We start from the raw sequence: 10048 nt of genomic DNA on the forward strand, positions 1-10048 counted from the left end.
CAGGGTGGATTTTGATGTGGGAAGGGTGTACAGTGTTACAATACAGATAATGCTATAATGTGGCCTAAACCTCATTAAACAACGTATCCTTCTCAGTGCAAATGCTTTTTGCAACCACGGTCAAAAATAACTAAACAAATTATATTTCTACTGTAATAAAATCTGAAAATGTTAATGTGTATTGAGAGGTTTGCCCCACTTGAGTTTGTCATTTGAGGTGCCACTTATTTAATTCCGACGAATAACAAAATTACTACCGATACAGGAGTAAGAGGAGAGAGAGGATTACCAGTTTCCTACGCCCTCCAACGGCAGCGACACCTCTCTCTCTCTCTCTCTCTCTCTCTCCCTCCCTCTCTTCTCTCGCTGCTGCTGCTGCGCGCCGTTCAGTTTCCCTCACATCGCTTCCGATGCTCCAGGAGGGAGGACGGATAAACGGCGCTGACGGTACCGGATTTGTTACCCGAAGGAGGGAGGGATGCTACGGTGATTTCCTCTCTTTTTCTCTTCCAACACCCACCTCCTCACCATCCCCTCCACTCCTCTCCATCACTTCAGTCTCGGACCTCATCAAGACGCATGACTGCTCTTTCATTTTTGTCCTCTCTTTTCAGTTTATCTTTAAATTCGCTTGACTGGTTTGTTTTTTTGTTTTTAATTTTTTGCCACTGAGCTCCAGCGGGAAACCCACTTGGCTCAGCTTGAATTTCTACCCTCTCATCTCCAAGCGCACGTAAACATAGAAAAAACTGGGCTTTTAATCAGTGGATGTGTTGGACATCTGGTAAAAGAAGCAATACTACTTAAGTCAAGTGGCCGATCTCTACTGGCTTGTATGTATTGAGGACACTTGGGTGAACGAGCTGCGCACGGAGTCTCACTTCCAAGGTAAGACCACTGGAGTTTAAGGACTGGGATTTTGCCGTAGTTACATCAACACACTTCCATCGTATGTCTCTCTTCTCACTATCCGCGCATCTCTTCTGCAGAGGCTTTCCTGAGCGCAAAACACACGAGAGCCAGCGAAGTTAAAGGTTTAGGTTCCCGGGATGCTGGGGAGATTCTGGTTAGACTCTTGACTAAACCAAACTGTCGCACAAACACTTCTTATACATTATAGGAAGATTACTCGGAGATGATATCGGACTTGATTATGTTTGATTAACAATGGAAAATCTCACAAAACCCAAAGATCCTTTGCGCATTAAAGACAGCACTTGGTTTTATTTGTTGTGCTGCTGCCAGTAACAGTGCAGACTTTATTCGTTCCTCCGGGCCACTGGACGACGGTTGGATCTGTGTGGTTTTCGCATAACAGAGCGTGGATTCACTAAAGTTTCTCTTGCAGTGTTTCTGCATATTTTTACTTATTTGGTCTGCGAGTGCATCCAACTGCGTTTGCGTATTTGTGAGTCTGCCCACGTAGCCTATAGTAGCTAATCTAGGAGTAAGCTCCCTTTCGCTGTCTCCGTGTCTCCCGGCGGCTCCGCGTAACTGCGACGCAGAACTTTTCCTTGGATCACCATCAACAGAGTCTGGATGTGTGAGGGGGGTTGCGGTCACATAATTCGGTAAACAGATAAATTCACTGCGTCCCTTTAGCCCACTCCAGGAAAGAAATATTTGTTAGTGTTACAGTTAATCTGCATTTATTTAACATATTTCTTCCTGTTTCTTCCAGAAAGCGTTTTCCCCCAACTTATCCTCCTCCTGTAAAATCAAAACGGCATATTTAAAATTCTCAATCCCCAATATTTTCCCCTTTTTCGCCATTTCCCCTTCTTTCATTCTTTCTCGTTTTCTGGTTTTTGCGGGGTCATTACTGATTTGGGAGCTAATTGATTTTGTGATTTTGAAATGTGAATCCCCGAAGACTCCACGCAGCTTAGTATTCAGTCCGTTTGAATACTTGAAGCGGAGCGGCGTTCTTGCCCTTTTGGTGTGCGCCAGCGCTGGTGAAACTGCATAAAAAATGCATACAGATCACTTGCCCATAGGCTTATTCAGGCTCGTTCTGCACTCAATTAGGTCCGTGCGTTTGGCTTAGCATCCCTGTAGGGCCACATTAGATCATTTTGTAAATTGTTGCATAGACATCCAGTGAAATCTGCTCAGTAGAGTAGATTTGTCCGTACTGGTTGGGTCTGTGCGCATGCTGGTCTGATATGAATAATTACGGATGGATTTGGAACTGGGCTGCTGCTCAGCCGCTTTCAGCAGAGAGTAAAAGAGATATCGGTGTGTAGTTTGGGGCATCTGCAATTCCGCTGCGTTTTCAATGGGGGAGCAAAGAGAGCTAGAGAGGTGTGTGTGTTGGGGGGGGGGCGTTAACTCCAGGGCTGTATCTTTGGTATTCATGGCACAACTCAAGATTGCTGCTCTCAAGCAGGCAATAATCTCTCTCCCCCTCTCCCCCTTCTGTCTCCCACACTGTTGCTGTATAAAATGTCTCCCCTCTCTCCCGTACCTTTGCTCTCCCCTTTGCATTTCAACCCCCTCCAACTCACCATTCTCTCGCCCTCCTCTTCCTCTCTCTTCATTTCTCTACACAGCAATCTCTCCGACTCTGTCTGTGCGCTTCAGTCTTGTGGGAGCCATTGAGAAAATCATTTGCTGCTGTTGTATTTATTCGACAGGGGGTTCCTAGCAGCCAGGCTTGGCTGGAGAGATGTTTTCTTGTGTTGCCTTGAAAAAAGTCTGCAGTCTACAATGGATCAGGAAAGATGCAGAGAAATGGATCCATTAGATGCTCTAACTGCAGTTTAGTAAATAAGGGGGGAAAGGGTTTGGAACTTATTGTGTTATATTTTCGACAGGCTTTTTTTTTCATTTTTTAATTCCCTTCTTACAAGTGTTGTAACTGTGCTGTTGTGGTTCCCCCCACACTTCCTTATTATGTGGTTACTTTTCAGAGAGCGTTTCCCTGTTTATTTAATGTTTGCCAATTAGCCTACAGACCAGTCACTGCAGCGAAGAACAGCAGAATTCCCCTTTTTATATTTAGTTCTGAGACACTGTGGCTCACTGGCCACTTAAAAGACATATTACACACAAAGAAGGTCCCTAATTTTGTAGTTTTGAATTGCTGCTTCTTATGTTCACTTAATGACAGAGCTCAACATCACAGCTGTCGCTCTCTGGCTCCACAAAGGGTTTTTGTAAGTAGCACAACAGTATCACTCAACTTGTGCTTTTGGATGTTTTCTTAATTCACCAATTAATTCTTCAAGCTCCCAATATTTCACTCAAACAATAATACAGTGTGGGCAGAGTAAAAGAGGAAAAGATCAAGAGGCAAAAAAAGAGGTGCAGGAAAGGAAATGAGGGGATGTGGTCTGCAGAGGAGATGAGGTGCAGGGCAGAGAGAAACAACGGGGCAGACGGTCGGAGGAGCAGCAGCTGAGCAGAAAAGAGCATGACTCCTATCAGGATGTGAAGAAAAGGAGGAGGTGGTGGACAAGAGAGGAGGGCAGCGTGACGTCTATCAGTAGAGTAGTCAGTCTCATTCCTTTTTGAGAGTCACTGCCGTATGAGCTGAAATGAGACATGCGAGTAGAAACTGCCTGCCTTCACTTAGCCATTGCAGGAATGAACAGTTCCCGCAAAAATGTGGTTTTATGTCTGCAGAAGTGATTGTATACCTTAAAAGCAGGGCAGACACACATAATTCCCTTGTACCAGTACATCTTTGTGCTATTTAGGGTGAGCAGCATACAGAAACCTGGCTTGGATGACAGATGAAAGCGGGGTGGGAGAGGTATCAGATTTTTTTCCCTGATGTTCAGCCAAGAAATTGCACAGAAACTGACACAGAAATGTCGTCAGATTTGTTGGTTTTTACTGAAGTGGTTTCAGAACCTGGCACTGGAAATACTGTGCATCATAGCTGTGCTAGTTATAGTTAGTAAAGATAGAATTAAGCTTAACGAGCTTTAGCATTTCTTCTGGAATGTGTGATAGGACATGAGAAGGCCAGAAGATATTTAGGTTAAGTTCAAACTCTCTAACTCAGAATTCAATCTGTGGGAACTTTCTCATGACTTATCTTAGACACTATGCACATTAGACACTATGTTTACCTATTATGTATCTATAGACTCAATCTAAGTGTGTAGCAATAATTCCTGTTGATGTTATTTGACGTTCTTCAGAGTTTCACAAAAGAAGGAAAAAGAAGCAGCATTTGAAAATGTTCTTTAAATTAATGGCAAATGCAGAAAAATCAGACAATATAAAATTTGCTTTTTACTTATAAGTATTAATTTTGATCAGCTTTGAGTGATTTTTAAAGATTTGATGGGACTAATTATGTTGATCTTTCCACATTCATGAAACGAGTAAGACAGAATCTTAAAAAGAGAACGAAAAGAAAACAACCTTGCTTTCTGGATTGAGTTTAAAGGCATCTGCCTGCAAGCAGTGCTGATGTAGCACCCTAGGGAGGAAACAAAATAGAGGGATTAATTTATTACACTGTAATCATTATATTTATTTTTAATTAGGCACCAACTGCTCATCCTCGTAATTTATGTGATCGTAAAGTCGTTTTTTTAAATAATGAAAGGGAGGCTTAAAAGATAGAATAAAGTTGTGATCCTGCAGATAAAGAAACAGGACTCAAAAAGAAGACAGTAAAGGGGAAAATGAATGGAAGAGCTACTGGACCATTTCTAGGTGACGACAGAGGGAGCTATTGGGCTTTGCTGCAGTATTGGCTCCACTGCTCCTTTTCCTTCTTTCTGCTCTTTATTCCTAATTCTTTTTCCAATCTCTCTCCTTTCTCCTGCTCTGTCTGTCTCTCTCAGGGGGCCAGTCAGAGAGATGGAGAGGTAGTTAGGCTCCCCAGGGATACAGGATTCAATATGAACGCCCCTAACAGACAGACCTGCACGCGCACACACGCACAAATCTTGTCTGTCTGGATAAGCCTGTCCACTGTGACTGGTTTCTCTTACCTTCACATTCACGTTACCTCCCAGTGAGAACGGGGCGGGGGAACATTGGTGGAGAATTGAGTTCTGCCTTCTGCTTCTGGACTTTTTTTTAAAAATTTTGTTTTCTTCCAGCCTCTTGCTCCATGGGCTCAAAAGCAGAGTCAGCACACACAACTGGTTAAACGTCAGCTTTTTTTCTCTCTTTCCCTTAGATCGATCTTCATCTATTTAAAACAGCAGAATGTGAGGCCAGATAGATGTTAGGCTGATATATAATTTCCTATGGCAGTGGAATGGGATTATAACTCTAATCTTTCATCTCAACCGGACTAAATGGCAGAGTCAGTAATTAGTGCCTTTGACCTCTAATCCCCATACTTGTTCTCTAGCGGTGTGTGGGGTGGGGGTGGGGGGTGGGGGTTGGGGGGGTGGAGGAGGGAAAAAAAAAAGCAAGTTAATTTGTCTGTATTTGATGATTTCCTGGGTATTGGTGCACGTGGGGAAGAGTGAGACAACACAGGTGGCTTAGTAGTGTTGACATAGTTCCCATGCAGCATGACATACTGGGTTTAGTTTCTTTGGCCTTAAGCATGGCGTTTGTATGTTTTTTTTTCTTTCTTGAGCTCATGTGGTTTCAATTATTCCTCAATTGGTCTACATGCCAGCGACTTTAAATTACAGTGCACCCGTTCCAGTTCATGCACTTTAGTCTGACTACTCTCTACTTTTTGGCCCGTTTCCCTTCCTTCAAAGTAGCGCATACTGTGTTTTGATTCCGTTCTCTGTATCCCTAAAAAGGAAAAGAAAACCAATAACTTGAATATCAAGTGAAAAATCACTAAATTGGAAAATGTTTTCAATTTTGTTGACCGAAACAAACTAACAAGCAGCGTGATTCATGAATGTGTCCCATGCTCTCATTATTTGATAAGCAAAGTCACATTGAAGTAATTTAGGCAGTGCAGACTAAAGCTGGATGGGATGCATGCAAGTACTCAGAGATGGGAAACTGCACCACAAGTAATACCACAAAGCAACAAGGACACCAGTTAGAGCAAATAAACAAAAACATGTGGCAGCACAGAGAGACTACAGCATCAATTAGGTGTTCACTTTTAATTGCCCTCGCATCATGCGCACCTAAAACCACATGCTGCAGCTGCAGCTGTGTTGGTTTCCAGTATTAAAGCTTTGTTAGCTGAATAGTGATCCTCGGCATGGTCGACCTTCTCACTCCTGCATAAAAGAGCTGAGCACTGGCAGAAAAGGCTGCGTGGATTTACTGCTAGGCGATGAGGCTGCAGTTTAATTGCAAAAACAGTGGAGTCTGGATCAATGTTAATTCAGGATTAATGAGTGATTTCATCGATTTTACCATTGATGATCAGAATACAGGGTTGACACTGATATTGATTGTATTGCAATGGAAATTGATTATTCGAGACAGCGATTTATATTGATCAGAACACCTTGTATGGGCACGTGTATAGGCACCTGAACTTTTCATCCAGAATATTCATTTGTGAAATCTAATTGATTGCAAATGTGATTCTTTTAACAATGGTTTTGTGTGTGTGTGTATATATATATATATATATATATATATATATGCTTTAGATATATTGTATAGATGTAGGTGTATGCACGAGTGCGACAGAGTGGGCCTGAAAAATAAGTGTAATTTGTTTTCTGTGACAGTCCTTGGGTCCAGTCAGGTGCTCTGCTGTCTCGTGGACACCAATCATATTAAGGAAAAAAAAAACCATGTTTGTTATTTTTTTAAACAGTCAAATGTAACTATATTTCTGCTTTGGCAGACAGCATGTCACAGGCAGAGACACTGAAAAAGAGTGAGGGAGCGAGAGGGAAAGGAAATAAGGGATGAAGGTCGAGAACAAAGTTCATCTCAATTATGAATTTCAGGAGATTTTCTTTACATTTTGCGGTCGCTCTGGTACAAAAGTACTCGGGATTGGGGTCAAAGAGAAATTTGGGCTCTTTCTTTAATGCCAATTAATAATTCACAGCTGAAAAGGCGTCTGGTTTGACAAGTTTTGTATGAGGTACTGTAGAGTCAGTGAGAAAGAAAGAATGTGAGGAACAGTGGCTAGTTTCTGCGTGCGGGTCAAGGAGAGATTTAATGAGTCATTTGCTTCTCATTATTCAGGATAATAATTAACTCTGTGTGTGTGTGTGTCTGTACTTGTCCAGCTATCATAGTGAGCACCAGCTTGAGTTTTAGAGCATTGGCATGAGGACATTTTGGAAAGCAGAGGACGTTTTGGGTTGTTACCACATTGTGATAGTTGTTGAAAAGCATGTTTGATATTGAAGACTTTAGGCTTTATGTTTATGTTAATATAAGAAAACACATTAAATCTATGTCTAAGAATATCCTCAGCAAGATAACCATTAAGTATTGTCATAAAGTCATTCATAGTGGGCTTGTCCACCTTTTTCCCTCAAACTGATTATGTTTTATAAGTTACTACACTTGTCATCAATTAATATGTTGTGATACTACATGCAACAAGTCATGGAAAAAACTTCCATAGCCTAAAGCAGTGTCTTCTAATTACTTTTAGGTATTTTTGTTTAACAAATAACTTAAACAGTTAATTGACTTTTGAACTTTATTTTATTTTAAATCACCTGTCAAACTCAAGCTATCAGTCTCATTCCCCATCTTTCTTTTTTTTCCCGTACCATCATTTTCTCACTCCCTCTATCATTTATCTCCACTAAACTTGTCAAACACGCACATGCGCGCACAGGTTTGAGCATGTACCTGCAGTGGGTGTGCTGTTGATTACCATAATTAACACGGTTATGTTAATTGTAGCAAGTTAATTTTGCTGATGGAACACATTTATAAAGGTGAACTTTATGGACAGTTAGCTATGGTTTCAAGGTACAGTGTGTGTCCATGCTTTTCTATTTGCATCCTGTTTGCATCATACTTTATATATGTGAGGATATGTGCACATTAGTGGCTGACAATCAGTTCAAATCAGGTTTAAATTGTGGAAAATGATTTATTTTGCAGGACACGTGCTGACAAAGACACAGCAAGTGGTGTCGAAACCAGAAGCTGAACGTACACACAAACACACAAAGTGTCAGTGGCCGGCCAGAAAAGCAAATGCTGCATATAGCTTATCTGATTATAAGCAGGGTTAGATAGAGGACTCTGCATTAGAGGGAGTGTTGAAGAGACATGCAGATCAGACTGATAAATAGTTTAACTAAAATGTGGCATTTCAGTAGCTCCACAGTCTAAAAACCATGTTACTGTGACCTCCATCTGGCCAAGAACATTCATCATTTGTCCCTCCCTGCATGTATTTCTGTTGTTTTTCTACTGTTTAAGAAAATATGAACATGAGAACTGAAACTGGATGACACAATTCATATGCGGCATAATGAGCTTTCCGAAGATGTAGCTCGAAGGCGGAATAAACAAAAAAGTAGTTAAGTTTGCAGTCTTATGTCATCGAGAGAGGAAGGGCTCTGGCACCTATTTGCCGAAACAGGCTCTGTGAACATAAGTAGCGTAATAATCCTGTTGCATACGTTCACTTATTTCTTATCTTTTTATTTATGTCACATTGTATGCCTTCGTATTTGGCTTATTTATCAGTAAAATTGCTTTCAAGGTTGAATTATTTTAAAACAGTTTAAACAAACACGGTAATGGAAACCAGTTTTTCATGCAACAAATTGGCTCTTTGTCCTGTCTGCTGGCATATGGGGCTATTTATGACGGAATTGTTTTTCTTGTATTGTGATGTGAATGATGTGGGTGTTCAGTAATGGGATTTTAAACCACGATTTACCTGTCTTTAAGGCACATTAAAGTCATTAGATGGAGATAATCAGAATGCATGTAACTGTTAATGGTTGGACAGCTGCAAGACAATTAGATCTGACCATAGGTAGTTAAAATGTTTATCACTTTATAACGCATTAATCTCAATATGTAAATCCCTCTGAAGTGGACAAATATGAGGAGAAGCTTCTTAGCCACACATATTCTAATATTTCAAAGTGTTTCTAGCATTAACCAGTCAGTATGCTGGCAAGGCCTGCATTTGATGTCAAAGTAATGCTTTGATCACACTGGGACTTATCTACAGCTTCTCATCCAGTTCTGTCTCATCCTCTCTTGTTCTCTCCTTCCTTCTTTCCTCAGTCCTCATCTTCCTCCCCTTCCTTTCCCTCTTTACTTATCTCCCTTCTCCTGTCCTCCACATTTCATTCTCCTCCTGTCCCCTTCAGTATACCTCAGCCCCCTCACCCCCACCTGTATTTATTCCCACTGTGCTTCAAATGAACACAAGTGTTACTCTCTGAAAAATTTCCAAAAATAAACCCGGCCTGGAGAAATGTATTACATAGAGTTTTTTCTCCCTTATATACAACATATAGCAGCTTTCTGTGTAATTTAACATGATTGCTAAATTATGCACCATATTAGAATGCATGAATGATACTTTTTTCCTAGCTGCATAATTTGTGAGTTCACTAAATGAGCCAATCTCGCAGAACCCTGAATTTCTTCGGAATCCTTGCAGAGATACTGCGATCTGAGAGGCGAAGGTGTGTCTGTTTTCTGTGCACATCCACTCACACCGGTGCCACAGAAGAATCCATGAGATTAGATTAACTAGGTAAAATCTACATTTTACCAGCTTTGGTTTGATGGTGTCACGCCAGATGATGGCTCACTGACACGCACATAAAAAGACATGGGGGAAAAAACGAGATAACAGTGTACATGTGACGCTGACACATACTGTTGTACTAAGCCTATAGAGAAAAACAAAACCCAGTTTTCTTTTCTACAAGACAGCATTACTGCAAGCTTGACCTCTTTAGCATAATAAATTCAAATTCAAATTCAAATTTTATTTGTCAAGTACACAGTCATACACAGTTCGATATGCAGTGAAATGCTTGGACAACTGCTCGTGACCTAAAGAAAACAAAAAAGGAAAAGGCTATGAATAAGATAGGAAATAAATATGAAAAATTAAAAAGGGTAAATTTAACTAGGAAGGAATAAAATATAAATTAAGGTTAAAAATGAAATAACTGTACAACACAAATTAGAA

The 10048-nt window shown here is 40.8% G+C and overlaps 1 protein-coding gene across 1 annotated transcript in view; it reads left to right on the forward strand.

Annotated features, from left to right (window-relative positions):
• The first annotated feature begins 401 nt into the window (after window positions 1-401).
• The window catches only part of cdh11 (cadherin 11, type 2, OB-cadherin (osteoblast)), an 89293-nt gene continuing 79646 nt past the window's right edge, over window positions 402-10048 (forward strand). Inside the window, exon 1 of the mRNA XM_005733668.1 lies at window positions 402-888. The gene's annotated coding sequence lies outside the window, so the exon portion shown is untranslated. The remainder of the gene's footprint in view (window positions 889-10048) is intronic.

This window comes from Pundamilia nyererei, unplaced genomic scaffold (assembly GCF_000239375.1).
Source record: "Pundamilia nyererei isolate P.nyererei 1_Seehausen unplaced genomic scaffold, PunNye1.0 scaffold00054, whole genome shotgun sequence".
In the NCBI taxonomy this organism is placed as follows: Eukaryota; Metazoa; Chordata; class Actinopteri; order Cichliformes; family Cichlidae; genus Pundamilia; species Pundamilia nyererei.